The sequence below is a fragment of the Pelodiscus sinensis genome, chromosome 2, assembly GCF_049634645.1.
Source record: "Pelodiscus sinensis isolate JC-2024 chromosome 2, ASM4963464v1, whole genome shotgun sequence".
Taxonomy (NCBI): domain Eukaryota; kingdom Metazoa; phylum Chordata; order Testudines; family Trionychidae; genus Pelodiscus; species Pelodiscus sinensis.
The window spans coordinates 17552092-17575824 of record NC_134712.1 but is presented as its reverse complement, the minus strand read 5'-3'; the positions used below and the strand labels follow the sequence as shown (position 1 = coordinate 17575824).

The window sequence follows — 23733 nt, the reverse complement described above, 5'->3', positions numbered from 1 at the left end:
TGGCAGTTCTCTTCCGGAAAAGCTTCTTCCAAAAGAAGCATGAAGTTTAGACATAGCCTGAGTGATAATACTTCTTCCTTTCTCTCACTCGTGTTCTGTCTTGTCTATTTTGACTAAATTCTTAAGCTCCTATTGCTATGGGAGTGTCTATACTCAGAGCTGGAGGTGTAAATTCCAACTTGAGGAGGTCAAGATAGGGACTGACAATAGAATGTAGCCACGGCGATGTATCTGGCAGGAGAAACTGGGTGCCTAAGGTGTATACCCAGCCAAGATGTGAGGCACATAGTCAAGCTAACTAGTTCCTTCTGTTCCCTGTACCACCACAGCTATTCTCTATTTTGAGCATGCTAACTTGATCAGAGCTAGTTCAAGTATGTCTTCGCAAACTGGGAATCACACCCCTAGCTCATAGCCTAGGTGTTCATACAGAGCTAAAATAGTGTGTCCTTTAGGCATAACCATAATACAGACAGCAATAAAATCTTTTGGTTCCAGTTCACACCTGCTGAGTTTAGCATTGAGTTTCTAGGTTTGAACCCAAACCAAAATATACTTTGAACCACATTTTGTATAGTTTCTTACCAGACTCTGCCTCAATAAACATTGGCTGTGTCTAGACTGGCCAGTTTTTCCAGAAAATCAGCCGCTTTTCCGGAAAAACTTGCCAGCTGTCTACACTGGCCGCTTGAATTTCCGCAAAAGCACTGACTTCCTACTGTAAGAAATCAGTGCTTCTTGTGGAAATACTATTCTGTTCCCATTCAGGCAAAAGTCCCTTTTGCGCAAAGCTTTTGCGCAAAAGGGCCAGTGTAGACAGCTCAGATTTGTTTTCTGCAAAAAAGCCCCGAACGCGAAAATGGCGATCGGGGCTTTTTTGCGGAAAAGCATGTCTAGATTGGCAGACGCTTTTCCACAAAAAGTGTTTTTGTGGAAAATCATCCATGCCAATCTAGACGCTTTGTTCCGAAAATGCTTTTAATGGAAAACTTTTCCGTTAAAAACATTTCCAGAAAATCATGCCAATCTAGACGCAGCCATTGAGTATCGTCACAAAAGATTTAATCAGCTTCCCAAAAGAAAGGGCTAAATCCCTGTAATCCCTATGCCATAACTCCAGTGGGTCTTAAGCTAAAGAAAGTATGGAAGTCCTGGTTTTATACTCCATCCTCTTGTTAGTTACTTTTCCTGCTGCAACCCTCTCTGCGTATATGTAACACTCAATGTGTACATCCACTGAATGCCAGACAGTCAAGTTAGTCAGACATCCATAAACATTCATCCTGTCTCCCTCAGGATCTCTGCTCTGTGATTTTTACCAAAATGATATTGTGGTGGGGGTGGAAAGAGACTCAGCAAATATACCCACTACAATCTGCCTATGGAGCTTATTTGACAGGCGGTCCATAAAATCATCAGTTTCAAAACACATGAGAAATGTCCCTCCCAAGCTCAGCTTCAGGTTTCAAAGAGACTGTGAAACAGCAACATTTATTTGAGCTTTCCAGGTCTCATTGAGAAGGAATGGCCAGCTGTTAAATTCCATCGCGGTGAGCGTCATCTATGTAACCCTATGCTTCATTCAGAGCAACAGGGATGTGATAGGAGATGAAAGCTGCTTCTTGGTCTTTTCAGACATGCACGTTGTTAGTAGGGAGATACTCTTTTTCTGTAACAGGCACTACCAGTCAAATGAAAAGCTGTAGAGGGTGTTGGCCATGACTAAAATGGGGATGCGGGACTGCTGGAGAGGAAACTGATTTGATAAAATCAGTGAAAGACACAGGTACTGGAATAAGGGATGCTGCCCCACCCCTGTCTTGAAGTGGTTTCCATCAGATACAGGGATTACAGTTTGGTTCAATGAGTCTCAGCATGCCTCCCACCTCACCCCACCCCCCAACACACACCCACACACACACAATACAAATTGTTCCAGCCTCTGTGGTGGAAGATGGTGAAGCAGATTACAGAGCTGTGCAAAACTTGGTGGGTTTGGTTCACAGGGTTTCTACAATCCTTTGAATCAGTTTGATTTACATATTCTAGCAGCTCTTGCAGCTCTACATTATGGGAGTCTGGATTCATTCCAACCCAGTGTGACAGAATCATAGGGTTGGAAGAGACCTTAGTAGGTCATTAAATCCAACCTCCTGCTAAAAGCAGGACCAATCCCAACTAAATCATCCCAGCCAGGGCGTTGTCAAGCCAGGACTTAAAAACCTCTAGGGATGGAGATTCCACCACCTCCCTAGGTAACCCATTCCAGTGCTTCACCGCCCTCCCAGTGAAATAGTATTTTCTAATATCCAACGTAGACCTCCCGCCACTGCAACTTGAGACCATTGCTCCTCATGCTGTCATCTGTACAGCCTCTCTCTGTCCTCTTTGAACCCCCTCCTCCTTTTCAGGTAGCTGAAGACTGCTCTCAAATCAAAGTCAGAAAGGCAAGTGTCGTAAAGCTCAGCATAGGGGACAAGTTTGGGGTGGACTATTTCATGTGAAGACCTACAGTCCTGAGGAGAAAAATGATCCAACATTTCATTTTGAATCTAAAACAAACATATGGCCTTGAATCATGTACTTTTCCAGGGAGAGCAAATGTTCTGCTTTATATTTACTAGAAAGTCTCCTGGGCCCACATGTTTCATGCAAAACTGTGCTTGTCTCACTTCTCTGTTATTATTTACAAACTAGACAGATGAACTAGAAGATTAGGCAACTCTCTCATTGAAGTCAGCAGGACTTTGAATTTAATAGAATTTGGGTCAGACTGAGATGCTGCATTCAAAGCCCAGAAACAAAAATAATAAAAGAAATGTACATCTACGTTCACTTATGGAACCTTTAAGGCATGATTGGATTATGCAAGGGCTAGGCTCATAGGAAGCAGAAAAGAACTAACTGAAGAACTCCACATGGGAGCAAAGAATACACATAAACAAATAGATCATGGAGAATGTCTGGGCTAAGGAGAGCCACAGAGAACCGTTTATAAGATTTGAGAAAGCAAGACTGGGTATGGGTTTAAATGATGGATCCATTTGCTAGAGGCAATACTGAGTTTAAAAGGTCAAAAATCCCTGTGACAGCTGAGATTAATGGGAACCTGTTCTCTTTGGTTTTTACTGTATGAAGGTTAGCTTAGTGGATTAACTTGTCAGATGAAGTAGAGAGCTGGTCCATAGGGTAAATACCTGCCCTCAGATAAAAATAGTTGATTCGTTTGCTCATGACTCAGCCGATTAAAATAGGCCAGTCCTTTCCACCACATTGCTTCCCAGTAACATAAACAAAGTGTGTGTGTATTAGTGTCTGTTTCTTTGTTTATGAGCTAACAATGCATGCAGAAAGTGAATAAAGTTTATATGCATTAACAGTATGATCAAGATTCACCACATTTTAGTTCTATATGTTTTTGTTAATTAGTTTTCAAAGATTTATAGATTCCAAGGCAAGAAGGGACTATTGTGATTTAGTGTAACCTGACGAACAATACCAACTGGAGAATGTCCTCCAAATAATTTCTAGAGCAGAGTTTTTAAGAGTTTTGTCACATTCAACATGGCTAGTAATTTCAGTGTGAATTGTATATGACACACATTGTTCATGGTTCATCCACAGTATTTAGAATAACCTTGCATTTAGAGAGTGCTATGGAAATATTGTCCTGGACCACTAGAATCACAGAGTCATAGGGTACGTCTACACTGCAGAGTTATTTCAAAATATCTAATTTCGAAATATCTTATTTTGAAATAAAGTGTCTATACACACAATGCATTTCAAAATAGCGTTTTGCTATTTCAAAATAGCACGTCCACACTGATTGGATGCTGAATAGCATTTAAGGCCAGCTGAAACCGGTTCCAGCAGGGCATCAGGTCAGAAGTTACTTTGTGTGGTTGCTGCCTGAGGCTGACGCCTGTACTTAAAGGGACCCTCCTGGACAGACGGTTCTCAGATTTCCCTGCTTGCTTGCCTACCTCGCTGAGGGACAGCAAAGCATTTTTTTCTCTGTGTGATCTGGTTGCCCTCACTCAGGACACCACAGCACTCTGCACCATGGAGCCGGAGCTGCCCCTGGACACTCTGGTGCTTCTTTTGGATGTGTTATTTCAAAATAACTTTGCTGTGTGGGCATACCCATAGAATCATAGAGCTGGAAGAGGATCAAGTACAGCCCCCTGCCTAAGGCAGGACCAAGCCCAACTAAATCAATCCAGCCAGGGCTTTGTCAAGCTGAGACTTAAAAACCTCTAGGGATGGAGATTCCACCCCCTCCCTAGGAAACCCATTCCAGTGCTTCACCACCCTCCTAGTGAAATAGTTTTTCCTAATATCCAACCAGACCTCTCCCGCTGTAACTTAAGACCATTGCTCCTTGTTCTGCCATCTGTGACTACTGTGAACAGCTTCTTTCCATCCTCTTTGGAACTTCTCTTCAGGAAGTTGAAGGCTACTATCAAATACCACCTCACTCTTCTCTTCTTCAGAATAAACAAGCCCAAATTCCTCAGTCTCTCCTCATAGGACATGTGCTACAGCCCTCTAATCATTTTGGTCGCCCTTCGCTGGACCCTCTCCAATGCATCCACATCCCTTCTATAGTGGGGGGCCAGAACTGGACACAATATTACAGATGTGGCCTCACCAGAACCGAATAAAGGGGAATAATCACTTCTCTGGATCTGCTGGCAATGTTCCTCCTACTGCACCCTAATATGCCATTAGCCCTCTTGGCTACAAGGTCACACTGTTGACTCATATCCAGTTTCTCATCCACTGTAATCCCAGGTCCTTTTCTGCAGAACTGCTACTTAGTCATTCAGTTCCCAGCCTGTAACAATACTTGGGACTCTTCTGTCCCAAGTGCAGGACTCTATACTTGTCCTTGTTGAACCTCATCAGATTTCTTTTGGCCCAGTCCTCTAATCTGTCCAGGTCATTCTGGACCCTATCCCTTCCCTCCAGCATATCTACCTCTCCCCCTAGCTTAGTGTCATCTGCAAACTTGCTGAGGGTGCAATCCATCCCCTCATCTAGGTCATTAACAAAGATGTTGATCAAAACCGGTCCAAGAATAGATCTTTAGGGCACTCTGCTACAAACCGACCACCAACCTGACATCAAGCCATTGATCACTATCCCTTGGGCCCAACAATCTAGCCAGCTTTCTATCCATCTTACGGTTCATTTATCCAATCTATAATCCCTTAACTTGCTGGCAAGAATATTGTGGGAGACCGTATCAAAAGCTTTGCTAAAGTCAAGGTATATCACATCCACTGACTTTCCCATATTCACAGAGACAGTTATCTCATCATAGAAGCTAATCAGATTGGTCAGACATGACTTGCCCTTTATGAATCCTGATCTATGTTGACTATTCCTCATCACTTTCCCCTCTTTCAAGTGCTTCAAAATAGATTTCTTGAGGATCCCCTCCATGATTTTTCTGGGGACTGAAGTAAGGCTGACTGGTCTGTAGTTCCCTGAATTGTCCTTCTTTCCTTTTTTAAAGATGGGCACTACATTTGCCTTTTTCCAATAATCTGGGATCTCTCCTGGGCTGTGTCTACACTGGGCCACTTATTCCGGAAAAGTGGCCACTTTTCTGGAATAACTTGCCAGCTGTCTACACTGGCCACTTGCTTTTCCGGAAAAGCAATGACAATGTACTGTAAAATTGTCAGTGTTTTTCCGGAAAAACTATGCTGCTCCCGTTCGGGCAAAAGTCCTTTTCCGGAAAAACTGTTCCGGAAAAGTGCCAGTGTAGACAGCACAGTAGTGTTTTCAGCAAAAGGCCCCGATCGCGAAAATGACGATCGGGGCTTTTTTCCGGAAAAGCGCGTCTACATTGGCCATGGACGCTTTTCCGGAAAAAGTGCTTTTCTGGAAAAGCATCCTGCCAATATAGACGCGCTTTTTCCAGAAATACTTATAACGGAAAACTGTTCCATTTTAAGCATTTCCGGAAAAGGGTGCCAGTGTAGACATAGCCCTGATGTTTAAATACTGGGAAATACACAAAGTTGTTATCAAACTGAACAAACAGGGGGTTTGGTTTTTGACAAACATTTCAGCAAATGTAGGGTTTCTGACCTTACCTTTTAGGACATTTCAAAGGCAGGAAGGAAAGCAGCTACTGTGTATGCTTTGAAGCCAATAGAAGCAGCCAGCACTATTAGTTTGGGGAGATTGTAAGGATCAATAAGGAATATACAAAACAATATGCTTGCTGACATATACCATTCGAGGGCAATATGATCACTTCAGAACTTTAGTCACATTTGTTGTAGATAACAGAATAGTGTCAATACAAGACAGTATAATTTTCAGGGAAAAGTTGACAGGATTACAAGAAAGAGACAAGTAGATCTGGTATGTCAATAACAAGTAAAGGTCAAACTTCAGGATCTACAGATGTGAACCCTGAATTCAATACACAGAGTAATAGAACACTAGAACTGGAAGGAACCTCAAGAGCTCATCAAGTCCAATCCCCTGTCCTCATGGCAGGACCATGCACCATCTAGATCATCCCTGACAGATGTCTATCCAACCTGCTCTTAAATATCTCCAATGATGCAGATTCTATAACCTCCTTGAATGATGTTCATATACCAGAGACTTTAACTGTTTATAATTCTTCTGATAGCTCCTGAACAGCACATGTTAGAGGGGTGAATCTGCCATCTGCTTTGTGGTTCTTAGCATCACCAGTGCTTTTCAGCACTCCAGTCATGGACCAGGGTCCCTGCATGCTAGGAGCTGTCCAAACAGACCAGAAAGATGGTCTCTGTCCCAAAGAGCTTACAATCTCATGAACCCTCACAGAGAGTGCACTGTGCTTTCTGTTCCACTGGGCAGTGCAGAGAAGGGAGCATTGATCTTTTCTTACCCACCTTTGCTGGTCCTCTTGCAGCAACATAAGTAGGACCCAGGGGATGTTAGCAGGAAGCAGGCACAACACCACATACACACAGAAGCCTGACAGAAATGAGTCCTTAGGGAGTCAAAGGACTGTGACAGATGATGATTCAGTTTGATGACCCAGAAGAAAGGTCCGGAGGGCATAGGAGAAGGTTAAGCCTAGTTCCAATGTCATACCTGCATTTTTGCATTGTTTTACAAGTCTAGGCATATGTGGCATCCACCAGGAGCCAAAGGATGGGGCCTCTCCTGAAATGCCTTCAAAGTAGCTGCCATTTGAAGAAGGTTCACATAGGGGACTACCTGGTGCTGCCAGCTGCTCAGCACTGAGAACTCTGGACTGACTTCTGCAATGGGGGAAGAGCCTTTTAAAAGTAACCTGGGGAACATGGAACTCTGCATGTAAAGCCAAGGTGAGAGAATTCCTAGCAACAAACTTCATGCCATGTGACAAGAACAAGGGGAGCAGATTCACCTGACTTATACATGACTACAACTCAAACAATAGTGAGCCCATGTCTATTTATTTGCACTAAACATAGATAAGAGTGTGGGTAGAGAAGCACTTAGGCTATGTCTATATTACAAGAGTTTTTTCGGAAAAGCAGCCATTTTTCTGAAAAAACTTCAATTATGTCCCCACTGAAATCGCATTCTTTTGAAAATAAATTGAAAGAACAGAGGGGTTTTTCCGACATTGGTAAACCTCTTTCTACGAGGAAGAAGCCTTTTTCCGAAAGAGCTCTTTCGGAAAAAGGCGTGTGTGGACAGGGAAGAGGGAGTTCTTTCAAAAGAAGAGGAAAGAGGAAAAAGCACAGGTGCCCTGGTGGCCACTCTGTCCATAGTAAGTTTAAATGCAAGATAGTGTCTGTTCAGTGTGGACGCTATCTTTTGAAAAAGCAGATCGCTTTTTCGATGTGCTTTTGCTGTGTGGACACTCTTTTTCTGAAGTTTCTTCAGAAGATCTCTTCCAGAAAAGCTTCTTCTGAAACAAGCCTGCAATCTAGAAGTAGCCTTAGACCAGTGGTCACCAACCAGTAGATCAGGATGTATTGGGTAGTTTTTGGTGCCTCTGACAGGTGATCCTGACTGGTTTGGCTGGGAGGCTATCAAGTACCTGCATTTTAGCTGCCCCCTCTCCCATTGCCTTGCTGCTCCTGCCCAGAGCCTCAGAGCTGTCCCCTGGAAGCCTCCTGCTTGTTGTGCAGAATGGGGAAAACAGAGGCAGGGGGACTCTGGGGCCACTCTGTCCCCCTCCCCTGTACCCCATCTTCACAGAGTGAGGAAGGTGGGGCCTCATCAAAGGGGTGGAGCAAGGGTATTTGGAGTTGAGGTAGATCCTGGGCTGACAAATTCAGAAAGAGATCTTGTGCTTAAAAAGGTTTGAGACCACTGCCTTAGACTTACGGAAAGGGAACTCTCTTACCCCAACTTTTGATGGCATTTCTCAGTCTATCCAACTGGCTTCATTAGGAGTTTTGCTTGAGTAATAACTGAGTAAAGTCTTCAGAGCCTGGCACTGATAGAGGTTCTTAGTAGGACAGGTCAGAGACTTTCTGACAGTGTCTTTTCAATAAAAAAAAAATGCCGTTTGGTCAAATCAGAAATGTTTTGTGAAAATGTAGAGCTTTTGACTGATGTTTTGATGGGGCAGTTTCTCAGGTGGATTAGTGAGACAGCAAGAAGGAATACCCTGGTGGTTTCTGAGCCAAAAACAGATGGTTAGACACAATTCCATTTCCGCTTTTGAAAGGTTTTGTTTTCCTTCCAATGAGGAACAGAAACAAATTCCAGAACATCAAAAATTGTTCCAAAACAGAACTGTCATTTCCCAGTCTAGTTGGGTGTTGAACACCTGCAGCTTCCATTAATCCAACCCCGAAAGCCTTACTCAAATAAAGGCCTCGGGATTTGGCTGGTTTGAATATTTAAGAGGGTGAATAATACAGAAAACAGTGCATCCCCTTAAATATACTGTAACCTGGCCACTGATTTCATCTCTGCCGTGTGTAGTTTGATGAGTGGAACTGGAGAAGCGGGCTCACAGCTCAGGAGGGAGCTGGATTGGAAGGCAATGAGGCTCAGGAATGCAACCTTGGGACCAGCAGCTGAACCTTGCTATTTAACGCCGGCCTCTCCACTGTTTCTTACACCTCGACTGCCTGCTGCCTCACTTAATGGAACATTTTGTACAATAAGAGGCAAGTGTGTTGTGGTTATTATAATCGTCACCAGGAATACAATGTTACTTTCATCTGCTCACCCTTTGCCTTGGCTCAGACACAATTGTTCTTGTTGCCCACATCACAAAGACAATAGGGGATGAGAATTAACACACCTCACATGAACCGAGATTTTAAACTCCCTCCTGGATTCAGTTCAAACCACCAGGCATCCTTTTTCTTCTGCTTACACGCTTGGCAACACTTTCACACTTTTAAATGTCTGACACTAACTTAGAAAGCTGTGATTCAACGGCAGTGTTTTGATTGAGAATGTTTGAGCCTCCTCTCTTGCCATAAACGTGGGTTTAGTTACAACATTTTGCCTGACACATACCCTATAACCATTATCACTCTATTTCCATCTCACATAGTGACACACTGTAAAAATATATTACAATGGCTAAACGGGTTTAGTCATCAGCAGCGGTTCACGTTAAGGCTCCATAGCTGACTGCCCAGAAGAAATAAGATCCTTAATTGGATAGTTTTTATTCCAAAAGGCAATAGGTTTAGTCTCGATCTTCTGCTAATGAAATAAATAGCCGAGAAATATTTTTCAGGTGGTACAGTAGGTGGCTAAGTAATCACAACAAAACAATTTCATCTACCAGCAATTTACATTTTAAGGACAGTCTCTTTTCCATGCAATATTTATTAGCTGTAATAGAGGCTACCCATGTGTGCATTAATAGGAGAACAGGTTTCTTTCTGGCCATACAGATGTCAAAAGCATGTTTTCAAGGTGATTTGCAATGGCACTGCAGGCATATGGGTATCAATTCTGTTCACACGTAACTCGATTTACAGTATAAACGTGCTTTGTATAGACTGCTTTGCAGATGTATCCCACACTTATTTGTTACTCAATTTGCCTTTGAACTGACCTTTATTGAAAAGATGTTCCCTTAGCATGTGCTGCATGCTGAGAAGGCGGCTCTGTGTCCATATCCACCACACAGTAGATAAACGGGATACTCATTTGGGTGTGGCAACCATACAGAAGAATCACCCCGCTCCAAGAGGCATGTAGCAGAGCTAAAATGTCACCACAACATCCTTATCCTCATGAACTGGTCAGGTGAGAGAGAATCTGAAAGGCAACTTTTCATTTAGTGCTCCCTTTGATTTGAATGGGAGCAGAGCTAGGCCAATTCTGAATACTTTGGAAACTCCTATCATAAATATACATAAGATAATCAATGGCCGTTAGCAATCACTGCAGTCAGTATCAAATTCCTAGGATAATAAACCTGGCCCTCATTGGTTCCACCTTGCAGAAGGGTTACATGCTTGTTTGTTTGTTTGTGTGTGTGTGTCAGGGTCAGATCCAAAGGTTACAAAAAAGTAGTGGAGGGGAAGTATATAAGCATGCGTCGCACTCCAGGGGCGGCACCACTCTCCCGGAGCCTGGAGCACACAAATGGCTCTGGCTGGCCTTGACTACAGCTCTCTGTCGACAGAGAGAGGTAGATCAGGCACGTCGAAAATGCTAATGAAGCAAGGATTTAAATATCCTGCCCTTCATTAGCATAAACATGGCTGCCACTTTTTTTTTTTTCCAAAATGGCACTTTTAAAAAAAACAAACCCAAACCAATGGCAGTCTAGACGTGGATCTGTCGAAAATAAAACCTTTTTCGAAAGATCCTGTAAACCTGGGGTCCAGACAATTTGGTGGCCCAGCAGGAACACTAGAACCTGTGTGGAAGTAGCGGACCACTGATGCCAAACTTGTGGCCCTTCTCTTCTCCTGCAGGCACTATCCCCTGGCCAGACTGGAAGCTGGAGCCAGACTATGGTAAGAACAAGCCAGAGAGCCCAGCCTGCTATGGGGAGCCTTGGGCAGGGGGCTGGGATGCCTGAGAGCAGGTCCCTTGTTCCCACCCCTCTGGAGCTTGCCACCCAGGACAAGTGGATGTTCCAGGACTCCCCACAGTGGCTCTTACCACTGCCAGGCTCCAGCTTCTGGCCTGGCCGGGGGTGGGGCCACGGGGAAAGAAGAACAGGGGATAAGGCTTATGGCAAGTTGTGGGGGAGGGGGGACTAAGGCCCATCTCTGCTCCCAACTGAAGAAGCTGGTGCCACTCGCAGGGGCTGCACTTTGCTGTAGGGGAGTTGATGGTCACCTTAGCAGCTCCCCCACCACGAAGCACAGCCACGGCCTCCACTGCTCTGCACCTGCCCGGGCTACTACGCCCATGTTAAAAAGGAGGGGCATGGCCCCCTGCCTCCTCTAGTTCCATTGCCCCGGATCCTCCTGTTCTTTGTGCCCAGGAGGACCCCAAAAAAACTGAACCCACCTCAGCTAAGCCTTCAAAATAAAACAGAGGTGATGCCCAGGCCCCCAGGACTCTTTTGCCCATGGATGAATTTCACTCAAGTGAAGAGATTATTACAATATTATCTGAATGACTGCAGTGCCTAGGAACCCTGCACATAGCCTGAGACCCCGTGCTGGGCACCTGAGTGATTCCACTGCCCTTTGATTTACACGGCCTTCCTTTGGTCACATTTTAGAGTTTCCCAAACTGCTTCTCCTGTCTAAATGTATTTGTTTACTTTTCTGCAGGATTTACCTTTGGAGCTACCAAACTAAAACATCACAGTGCTGCCCTAGCTGGTTGGCACGCTGTAGTTAAAAACAAAAAATGGAAATACACGTCTCATATTTTTCTCTGTTGTAATTTCCCTGTTTTGATCACAGGTGTCAGACTCAAGACATAACCTTTATATTCCGGTATTTTTTGCAGCTGTGTTTAAACCAAACATTGTCCTTCTTTCCTCAACCCATGTTTTTACAACAGGGCAGTTAGTTGGGGGTGTTTCCCAACAAAGTGAGCTGTTTAGTATCCAGTGCTTGTTGAAATGAAAATATTGACTTTGCTGGGTCCCTCAGAGCTAGATGGGATCTCTGCTCTCTGCCCATCAGACAAATACTGTAGCTGGGGCCCTGTTGTTCTGGGGCACAGCTGACTTCGGTTTAGCAGCAAAGCCCCCTCAGGTATCTACATGGGGATAAAAAACGTGTTGTTGGCACTAGTCACCCTTTCTGTACTCACTGCTCCAACTTGTAGCTTCCCTGCTGCCACTTCCTCACTGTAACTGCTGCCCCCACCTGTTCCTCCTACTCTGTTCCTCACCTTCCTCTTTATACTCACTGTCCTCCATATCTTCCTCTTCCCCCACCCTTTTTTCTATACTCACTGTCCCTATTTGTACTTTCTCTGCTGTGCTGCCCCCTCCACCTTCCTTTCTATATTCACTTCCCCAACCTGTACCTTCCTTGCTGTCCTCCTCCTTCCTTTCTGACTCCCCATCCTTTCTCCTTGTACCTTCTTCCCTCCATGCTCCCTCATGCCCCCATTGTCTTACCCATTTCATTCCTTTCTGTCCCCCACCTGGTCCCTCCACTGTGTCCCTAATGTCTTCCATTCACTCCTACTTGTCCCCCATGATTTCACCCTCTCACCATATCTTTCTCTCTCCCATCTGTCCTCAAAGCTTTCCACTCCATGTAAACTACTGTCTGCTCCTCACCTTACATCTGTGGGTTTTTTTCCCATCCATGTGCAGAATGAATGTTTTAATTTTCTTCTTTCTGCTTCCACCCCTATGGTAACTTTTTAAAAAGTCTATATTTTATCTGGGTTTTGTGTTTCTATTGGTGGTGCACATCTGCACATAACCTCAACAGATGTGCACATCACAAAATTCATTGCACACATGGATGGAAAAAATTAGAGGGAACATTGCCCACCTCTGGAGCACATCCTCATGGCCAGATGTGATGAAGTGGTTCCCTCCCTGTCTGGCAACCCCTTCTAATGGCTGCCCTGGCCTCTGGTGGGAAAACTCCCTCTTTAAATCCACACCTCTTTGGGCGTATGACAGTCCAAAGTCCATGTAAAATAATGTCCAAGGTTCACTTTCTTCAACCCCTCTCCCTTGTGGCTACTAAGATCCCTGAGGTCCTCACCCATGATCTTCATCACACAGCACTCATCTCAGGTAGTTCATCCTACTTCCCTCCCCCGTTCTACAGCAAAACCTCTGTCAGGATTGACACAGCAAGAACGCTTTATCTCCTTCTGTCTTGGCATTCTTCATCTCAGCTCTGTCATGAACTCTCTGGGGGCCCTGCTTCAGGGAGAGCCGTTACTCACTGAAGGTATGTCTACACTGCAACACTATTTCCAAATAACTACTCCGAAATAAGGGTATGTCTAGACTACAGAGTTTTTTTCAGAAAAACAGAAATTTTCAGAAAAAAACTTCATTTATGTCCACACTGCAATCGTGTTCTACCAAAAGAAAATCAAAACAGAAGGTTTTTTCCGACATTGGTAATCCTCATTCTACAAGGAAGCTTTTTTCCTAAAGTGCTCTTTAGGAGCGTGTGGACGGGGAAGAGGGAGTTCTTTTGAAAGAAGAGGAAAGAGGAAAAAGCATAGGTGCCCTGGTGGCCACTCCATCCATAGTAATCACAGCTTAAATGTGAGATAGTGTCCATTCAGTGTGGACACTATCTTTCGAAAAAGCAGATCACTTTTTTGGTGTACTTTTGCAGTGTGGACGTTCTCTTTAGGAAGAAGTTTTTTTGGAAGATCTCTTCCAGAAAAGCTTCTTTCGAAAGAAGCCTGCAGTCTAGACATAGCCTAACTTAGTCCACAGCAGGCAGTTATTTTGGAATAATGTCAAAATACTGTCAAGCTGGAGAACTTCTTAATCTGACTCCTGTAACCCTCATTGTACAAGGAATAAGGGAAGTTGGAGGAAGAGCGCTCTATTTTGAAATAAGTGCTGTGTAGAAGTGCCCAATTTTAAAATAAGCTACGCAATTGACGTAGCTCAATTTGCGTATCTTATTTCGAGTTAAGCTCTGCAGTGTAGACGGCATGACAGTCCAGACCCAGGGTTTTCCCTGCTTCTAGCTGCCTTTCCTGACACCCTCAGTTCCCAGGCTTCCCTTCTAGCCCATGCCATCCTATTTTCAAATAAACTATGCAATTGACATAGCTAAATTTGCGTAGCTTATGTCAAGTTAAGCCCTGCTGGGTAGACACACCCTTGATGGCAGTAGGTAGCACTGCACCCTGCAAGAAAACAGCTACACTGACTTATCTGTTTGTTTGTTTGTTTGTTTAAGACTTCTGAGAGAACATTTTTTATCTTTCCTTTGATCATGGTCAATATTTTAAATTCCAAAAAGTTTTGACAAGCTCTGTAATTGCTAGGCGAAACACAGGGAAAGCTTCAAAAATGTTTGCAAAATGTTATTCCATGTAGGCTTTGTACATTTCAAACTTTGAAAATATTCAGCCAGCTTTATGACACAGCAACACACACCACATGTAATGGATTTTAGAATCTAAATTCCTATTAACCAGCTACTCCCTGTTACAAATGAAAAACATGGAATAGATCTCTAAACTGGATGGTATCTTCTTCCTTTAGCACTCATGGGCTAATTATCTATTGCTAAAGTGTCAGATACTTTGGAGAGGTGACTGAAATGTTCCTGACTGTAAAGCACGTAGAGAAGGGGTGAGCAATAAGTTGGGTGCAGTTCACCAAGGTTAGTCCCAAGGTTAGTCCCTGGGAGACCACTGGTGCTTTATTTATCTGTACCATCACAGATATAGCTGCTAGTAGATCCCATTGGCCACAGAACACCGTTCCCAGCCAATGAGAGCTGCAGGAAGCAGTGTCTCAGTCCACACCAATTCCCACAGCTCCCATTGGCCAGAAGTAACACTCCAGAGGTTCAAGTGGCCATACCTGTGGAGGCCCAGGTAGGCTAGGTCTACACTCGGGGGGGGGGGGGTTCAGAAAAAGCTACACAAATTGCACTCCTCAATTTGCATCGCTTTTTCCAATCGCTTTTCCAGAAGACGCTTTTCCACCATTTGGCCCTGTCTAGATGGGGCCAAATGGCGGAAAAGCCTCCTCTTTTGGTGGAGTCCTTATTCCTCATAGAACATGGTATACAGGGCTCCCCGAAAGAGAGCATTTGCTCTTCCGCAAAAAAAAGCAGAAGAGCAAACTCATTCCCTGGACACAGTGGAATTTTTCCGGGATACCACTGGTATCCCAGAAAAACATGCCAGTCAAGAAAGAAAGAAAGAAAGAAAGAAAGAAAGAAAGAAAGAAAGAAAGAAAGAAAGAAAGAAAGAAAGAAAGAAAGAGGGGGAAGGGGAAGGGGAAGGGAGGAAGGGAATTTGAAGCCAGTGGAGACTTTAATATAGGAACTCTGGGTTAACTTCTGTCTGCAGTCCTCCCCATGTGGGACCATTGCTTTTGGGTGCAAATCAAGGCAAAATATGTTGTTTATCTTCTACTGTCCCTGGTTCTCAAACTTCAGAGTCAATATAATATTTGAAGGGGAAGAAAGTAGGACTGGCAATGCTATAAAATTTACCCATGAGTCAAAGACAGAACTCACTCCCATGCCAGCCTCATAAATATCTTTAGGAGTCTGCTTTCAGGAATAATATATACTGAGGATCATGTCATCATCAATTTGAGTGGCTGCCACATTATAATCTCTAGCAGGGTGCATTTTAAACTGGTAGCCATCTCATCATATGGTTGGCAATGTTTCTCAGCCAGGCTCTTAGGAAGTGTGGGTTTATGCTGGCTTTCTGCCTGACACTTCTAATGCAACTGAATATTGCTTGTGTATAACAGAGTTGTTCTGTTTGGGAAATAATCCTGCACCATTGGACTGGAGTTTAGGCCCATCAATATATGAAGAACAAGCCAAAGCTGGGCTAGAATTACACAGATTGCACTTGGTTAGCAATTATCCCTGTCATCCTGGAACTGTGACTGGGTTGTTGTGATGAAAACTGAACATTGTAATAGGACTGTGGTACCATGGCCTTACTCTAACTTTCTTCTGACAGGAGAATTTCTACACTTCAAGATATCTCTTAAATTGTTAGAAACAGTGTGCATTCACCAGACCATAAATAAATACCGAACTGCAGTAACCAAATAACCATGTTTATATTATTGCCACTTGGAAAGGAATATAATACACCTGTTAGATATGGAAGGATGCTAATAGACACATACAGGGACACGGTGGGGGAAAATCATTTTAAGGGGCACAGACCATTTTATTTTTAAGGGGACACTAGGAGGCTGTTCCCCGTGCTCACAAGGCTCACCAACTCCCCTCTGTCTACCTCAGCCGGATTATGGCCTCTCCTCCTACCCATGCTGCAGCAGGAGGGGGACCACTACCAACCCTTTCTGCAGCCAGATGGGGTCTGGACCATGGGGCCTGCCCCAGGATCAGGGCCAGGGCCAAGATGCTGAGGCCATCTGGGGGCTGGGCCTCAATTGAGGCCTCGTTGGCCAGGCTTCATTTTAAATACAGTAAAATATTATGTCCAACACAAAAAGGTTTCAACATTGTCCTTATTTATGGCTAGAGTAAGAAACTTTCTTTGGATTGGGGGCCACAGACCCACAGAAAAATCAGCTGGGGACCACACAAGTGAGAGAGATAAAAAAGCCCCTCCAAAAATCCCCAACCCTCACTGATGTGGCCCCCAACTGAAACACCTCACTCCTCTTGTGTTTCAGCCCCATGGGGGAGAGGAGGACTGAGGTTCAAGGCCTCAGGCCAGATTAGATCTTCTGGGGTTCCAGGATTAGTGGATTTTGTGGACACCCTAGGCTCTAGAGTGGGGTTCAGTGTGTGAGACAGAGCTGCCAGTGAGTGGGATAGGAATGCAGGATTTGGGCAAGAGGTGGGGTGCAAGAGGGGCTGAAGGTGTGAGACCTGGCCGGGGGAGGAGGCAGGGTGTCTGGCCTGGGGAAGGGGGCAGAAGCAGGCTGGGGACAGGGTGTCTGGCTGTGGGGGGGCAGGAGCAGGTTGGGGGCAGGGTGTCTGGCTAGGGGTAAGGGCAGGAGTTGCCTGGGAGTGTGGGGTCTCAGTGGAGGAAGTGAGTGGGCTGGGGGTGTGGGACAGGAGCAGGGTGGCGGTAGGTGTCTGGCCAAGAGGAGGGGGCAGGAACAGGGTGGGGGCAGGTGTCTGGTCAAATGGGAGGGGGCAGAAGCAGGGTGGGGGTCAGTGTCTGGCCAGAACGGAAGGCACAAGAGCAGGGTGGGGGTCAGTGTCTGGCCAGAAGGGAAGGGGCAGGAGCAGGGTGGGGGTAGGTGTCTGGACAGGAGGGAGAGGCACTAGCGGGTTGGAGGCAGGGTGTCTGGCCAGGCGCAGGAGCAGGCTGAGAATGTGGGGTTGTGAGTGAGGAGGCTGGGGATGCAGAGTCTCGGCATGAGGATGGGGGGCACTTACTTCTCTTCAGACCCTATGCCAGTCCCAAGCTTGGCCTCCCATTGCTCCCACTAGCTGGAATCTGGCCAAAGGGAGCACAGGGAAAGCCTTCACACAGCGTGCTGCTATTCGCCCAGCCCAGGAGGGGGAACACTTCTTCCCCACGCAGTCAGGTTCGGGGCTTTCTGCACACACACACACACACACACACACACACAACACCCTTACCCCCCAAAGCAGGAAGCCAGTTCTGGTTCTCCAACCATGCAGGGGAGGAGGGAGGGTGAGTCTGCAGTGCCAGGCAAAGAGGACCCGGTCTGCTCAGGTCAGTACTTGCCCACCTTGTGGAAGTGCGGCTTGCTGCTGCAGCCCCACACATGGCTGGGTGGGAGGGAGCCAGTCTGGGTTTGGGAGATGGGCTGGGCTGGGATCTCACCAGGGTGGCTCGGCACTGGGCTCAGGACGTGGACACTCGGGGTGCAGCAGAAGATGGGGTGTCAGGCAGCCGGGGATGTTTCGTCCTGCACCTGGCACGTCTCCTGAGCCTGCTGGCCCAGTAGCCCACGAGCACCAAGAACAACAGTGGCACAAGCAAGCAGCCTTGGCTGCCCGAAGGCTATGACCAGAGCTGAGTGGGCAGGATCCTTGGGGGGCAGAACCTGCCCAGACTGGGCTGCCAGGCAGCTTTGCTGGTCCCTGAACAGGGGCTGGGGCAGGCACCCTGGGCAACGGTGGAGCCTGTGGGCACAGATGACGTTTGACACCATTCTGCCATCCTGCAGGAAAAAAGTTTATATAGAGAGAGATGTTCAAAGGCTAACAAAACATGTCGATGATATCCTGAGCTTTCGTGTGGACAACCCACTTCTTCAGATGACTGGAGTAGTATATGATAGTTATAGATTGCAGTTAATGGGGCAAATCTGTTCTCAGTTACGCCAATGTATGACCAGAGGAACTTAAGTCACTGGCATCACTCCAGACTTGCATCCACTTTGATTGGGCCCTTTAATGTAACTTTTGCAATCTTCATTTATTATATATGATCATAATTTATGGACTGTTCACAAGCACATACACGTTAAGATAATTTGGGTCTTTGATTAAATGATGAGTCTGTTTTACGATCCAAGTAATTCAGGCTCCTTTGCACACCACAATCTTTGCAGCATTTGTCTGTGGAAGGGGAAAAGAGGCGCCTTGCTTGCTGACTGTAGCCAAGCTCTTCATTTTCGCTTGCACTGTCAATTTTAGATGTGACTCAGGCACTGCAGTTTGTTTGCTACGGTAAGCGATGCAACCATTACCTGAGGGCCACATTTACACCACTGTAAATGTGGAATAACTCCGCAGATGGCAGTGAAGTAACACTGGATTCACTTGGGCATACCTGAGATCAGAATGTTGGTTTAAATAAGGGTGAGGACAAGCTCCCCACACTTGATATGAATGATGCTGTACAGCAAGTTGTGTCCTGTTCCAGCCTGTGGCTTTCTGTTAATTTGTACTTCACTGCACCCATTGCAGAAGTGCCCCGTAGAGGACATCTGACTAAGTGCCGTTTGGCCACCACTGAGGATAACAATGTGGAGAGAGAGATGATCAGCAGCGTCGGGCACAGGCATGGGTAATGGAAGTTCCAATCTCAGCTCTCTGACACTTGTAACATAGCGCCTCCTAGTGGGTTGTTGGCAGAGGAAACAGAACTTGAGGCTTCTCGTTCAAAAGTATTAAGTTCCGTTGCCTGGGCTAAAAAGCTGCGCTCTGGTAGTGAAAAGCCAGTGGCAGACCCAAGCTAAGCTGTGATCCGGGTTCAGTGCTACAGAGGGGAAAAGGGGCAGCAGCCATTTTGCCAAAAGGAGGTAGCATGCATCTTCAGAGCATCCCAGTGCACAGTACTGTACCTGCTACTACTACTTCATGAAGTGCTGCATGAGCCCAGTCCCATGGGAGTAAGGATGGAGCAGTAATATTGATGCCCTGAGGCCAGGGTGGCAGTTCTGTTTGGCTGATAGGCTACATTTTTTAGCTGATACACAGTAACTAACAAGATAAAATCTTAGTGAAGACAAGGCAGCTTGTAGTTTTCACATGTGTTAGCAGCAGGGGCAATGGCGTGTCTACCTCACCTTGATAACTTCATGTTAAAACTACCAACTGCCTTATCTTCACTGGGATTCTTCGAAATAGTCAACAAAGCGGGGATTTAAATATCCCGTGCTTCATTAGCATGATCTCGCCGGCGCGTTACTCCAATCAACAGCTGTTTCGAAAGTGAAAGTGCGTGGCAGAATGTGTTAGTTCGGACTAAACCCCTTGGTTCAAACTAATGTTACTCCTCATTTTTTGAGTAACATTAGTTCAGACCAAAGGGTTTGGTTCGAACTAACGCATCTCAGTGCGCACTTTCACTTTCAAAACAGCTGTTGATTGGAGTAATGCGCCAGTGAGATCATGCTAATGAAGCACGGGATATTTAAATCCCCACTTCATTGACTATTTCGAATGCCTACATTTGCATCCCTAGTTCAAACTAGGGTGCAAGTGTAGAGGAAAACTCAATTAACCCTTAGATAATTTGAACTAATTTTCCCAAATGTGCCAATACAGACAAGCCGTAGCACAAATTAAGGAGACATCTTTTTTCCTAGTGAAAATGTTTTGACTATAATGGGGCAATGCTCCTTGAATCTTCTCTACCTCTGTATGTCCTCAGAAGTGGCAAGTATTAATCTGTCCTGCCAAACCATGTGTAGGCCCTGCCATTTATCAAGCATTTCCCATCAAAAGTGATACTTTCAAAAATTACCTCAAACTGTAACAATCCAGCACCCCGTTTTAGTGTTTGCAGGGCCTCAGAATGGCCTCACTTCCAGCCCCAGAAGTGAGACTCCCTTTAGTGAGGGGATTACTTAGCCCCTGTCTCCATCTCAGGCCTGCCACTGTATCCTGAGTTGTTTTCATTTATTCATTTTTGTTTGCCAGAAACAAATCTTGAAATCTTTTACTCAGACAGAACTCCAAACAGGCCAGTCCTGAGGTCCTCACTTGAATCTGCATCTACCCCTCCGTCTATTCCCTCACAGAGCTCCTCTCTTATTGTGAGACATGCTTGCCCTGTCCCGCCTCTCATGGAACAGTCCATGAGACCTGCTCTCAGACCTCTGGCAGGCCAGGGACATTTACATGAAGATCATATGCATCCCTAGCACCTCTCCGCTCAGTCCGTGACATCATGGCCTTGTTAGAGCCATATTCTCTGGAAATACATCTAGCCATTGCTGCTCTCTGAGGTCATAGTGAGGAAAAGCTCCAGGTAAGAGAGGGCTTCATAGGACTAAAGGAGGAAAATGTGTAACCCATTGGGCCCTCTCAGTCCTTCCGTTTGGCCTCGTCTGTTTCCTCCCTCCACCTTTCATGGACCCCAGGTCTGTAGAGCATCCACTGGGGGTCTGGAAGAAGGAGGGACTAGCACCATGGAGGCAATTTACTCAGCTTCTTCCAAGCAGAATTGTGGAGGAATCCCTTCCATTCCCAATATGGGCCTTCATTGTTACGTCAGTAAATTTCCTTTGATTTCCCTGGGCATTTTCCAGAGTAAGTTCATTGATGTTGGATGCAGCTCAAAAGAACATAAGAACAGCCATACTGGCTGAGATTAAAGGTACATCTAGCCCAGTATCCTGTCTTCCAACAGCGGACAATGCCAAATTCCCCAGAGGAAGTGAACAAAACAGGTAATCATCACGTGATCCCTTTCCTGTCATCCATTTCCAGCCTCTGAGAAACAGAGGGTAGGGATACCATTTCTACCTATCCTGGCTAATAGCCATTGATGGACCTAACCTCCATGAATTTATCTAGTTCTTTCTTGAACTCTATTAAAGTTCTGGTCTTCACAATATCCTCTGGCAAGGAGTTCCACAAGTTGACTGTGCTCTGCATGAAGAAAAAGTTCCTATTGTTTGTTTTAAACCTGCTACCTGTTAATTTCATGTTATTCATCCTGGTGATGCAGCAAAAGAACACTCAATACCATTTTTGTACCTACTGAGGGACTGCAGGAAGGTCATAGCTCTGTAAGATCATGGCATTTAGCACAAAGTCATGCCACTTTATACTCAGTATTTAATACTGACAGCACATATGCAATACCTCAAGCCAACCCACGTCTGACTGTCTCTTCATATTTCTTACTCATATAGCAATATGAGTTGTACACAGATTTGATAGATCCTGAACTTTGACAATGCAAATACTTTTTTCATTCATGCACAATGATTAATGAGATCTAATGATTGGAGAACATCTGATTTGCTTGACCATTTGAAATCTGCTCCCCCCCCCCCCCCAGTAGATGAATGTATCGGTGCTCTCCACAGTGCTTTATCCTACCTGCACCAGAGGTACTGGTGGCCCAGAAGATGTTTAACCCCAGAGTTGAGGCAGTACCTTGGCGCATGGGATTGAATTTCTTTGGCTTCCCAAGCAAGGCAGTATTATCAGTATCATCTTGGCTAATGACACCAACCTTGATTCTGACTTGTGGAGCAGCAAGTCCTAATATCTAGTCTATAGCTTGACAGAAAAGTTCCGGGACAAGAAAACATACTTGCACATACCTGAGGTTGTGAGAACATATAGAGAGCTGTGAACTAACATGAGCCTTCCCACCAATTCCAGTGTGAAGTTCACATCAATTTAGCAGAACATCGGAGATGCCAACCCATTTCAGTGTGAACCGAAGTACGGACCTGTCAATTGAATCAAAAGTCATTGTAATGTTGCTATATGTCACATGAAGGAGATCTTAAATCCTCAATGCAGCTCAGCCAGAAGCCGGAGAGTATGGATATCTTCCACTTTTAACTACCCAGAAATGAAACTGATTGCTGTGTGATATAACACAGTATGTATTGTACTCCATATCATCATCTGATACGTGGACGGCTAAACTCTGATCTCTGTCACATGGCTGCCCTTCCTAGTGAACTCTATGAGACCTGTAAGCATGTAACTAAAAGCAGAATTTGGCCCTAAGTAAAAAAAGAAAAAAACCTAGGGCACAAAATTTGGCCTTAGATCCATACAACTTCCACTTGCCTCAGTGAGCTCTGTGCCAACTCGTCCGAGGAGAATTTGTCCCAGAGACATTAAACACAGATCAAAAACACTAAATCAATCATCCATATGAATTAACTACACATAAATATACAGAATCCTTTAATCCCAACACCAACAGTGGAATCATCTGCATGCTAACACTTTTTTTTGGCACCAGCCCCTCACAGTGAAAGACCTATTGGCTGGAAACAGGGTGAAATTCCAGACCCACTAAAGTCAATGGCAGGACTTTGATGGAGCCAGGAATTTACCCTCAGACTAGACTCTTCCCTGTGCCACGTCTGGCTCCAGCAATAAGAGCTGTTACCAACCAATGCTCAGACAAAATGGTTCCTGCCACTATTAATATTCTCTTCCCTTTTGATGCAAATGGCAGAACTGGCTTTAAGATAGATCCTTGTAATTTGGAAATGAGAATCACACGTCATTTAATGTATTTGGAAATCTTATTCATGGTTGTTTTCAGACATGATTTAATACCAAATAATTTCCCCCAAAAAATCAATTAGAATTCTCTTGGCTGGAAAAGCTGAGCACTGCATTTTTCCTTAGTCACAAGCCAACCTAAAATACAGTTGTTATTATTTTTAAATTTAGATTACTAGTTGTGAAAAAAGAACTTCCTTTGAAATGTCAGTTGGGTAAAACATCCTTCACTTCTTGGTCTAAACTATTATGTACTGGTGTCCCATGTGCATAAGATGCCACATTCCCAGTCAGAACAGAGGTGGATGCATTTTAGTGATGTGTGAAGTATTTACTTCATAAATACAAGACATAGTTTGTAAACTGGGTTCTGCTCTCTAAAAAGCCAGGGCACTGGTAGATAGGTATGGATTAGGACTCAGGATGCCTGCATTTTATCCTTGGCTCTACTGTGAGCCCTTGAAAAAGTTATTTTACCTCATGCACCCTTTTGTTTGTTTTGTCTATTTAGCCTGTGAGCACTTCAGGTCAGGAACCGCTTCTTACTTTCTATTTGTACAGTGATTAGCATAATGGGACCCCAATTTCAGCAGAGTTCTCTAGGCACAACTGTTCCTAATACAAATAATATCAGTCGCTTAAAACAAATGTGTTGTAGAAAGGACCAAACATAAGTGTTTCTGGTAAGGTTCTGGGTATCCTCAAGTCCCCTCAACTGTCTGGGACCAGACCCTGA

At 45.0% G+C, this 23733-nt stretch overlaps 1 long non-coding RNA gene across 1 annotated transcript in view; it reads right to left on the bottom strand.

The window, feature by feature from the left end:
- The window catches only part of LOC112545869 (uncharacterized), a 289154-nt gene that overhangs the window by 156385 nt on the left and 109036 nt on the right, over window positions 1-23733 (bottom strand). Inside the window, exon 4 of the long non-coding RNA XR_012901218.1 lies at window positions 22070-22201. This is a non-coding gene — a long non-coding RNA (uncharacterized LOC112545869). The remainder of the gene's footprint in view (window positions 1-22069; window positions 22202-23733) is intronic.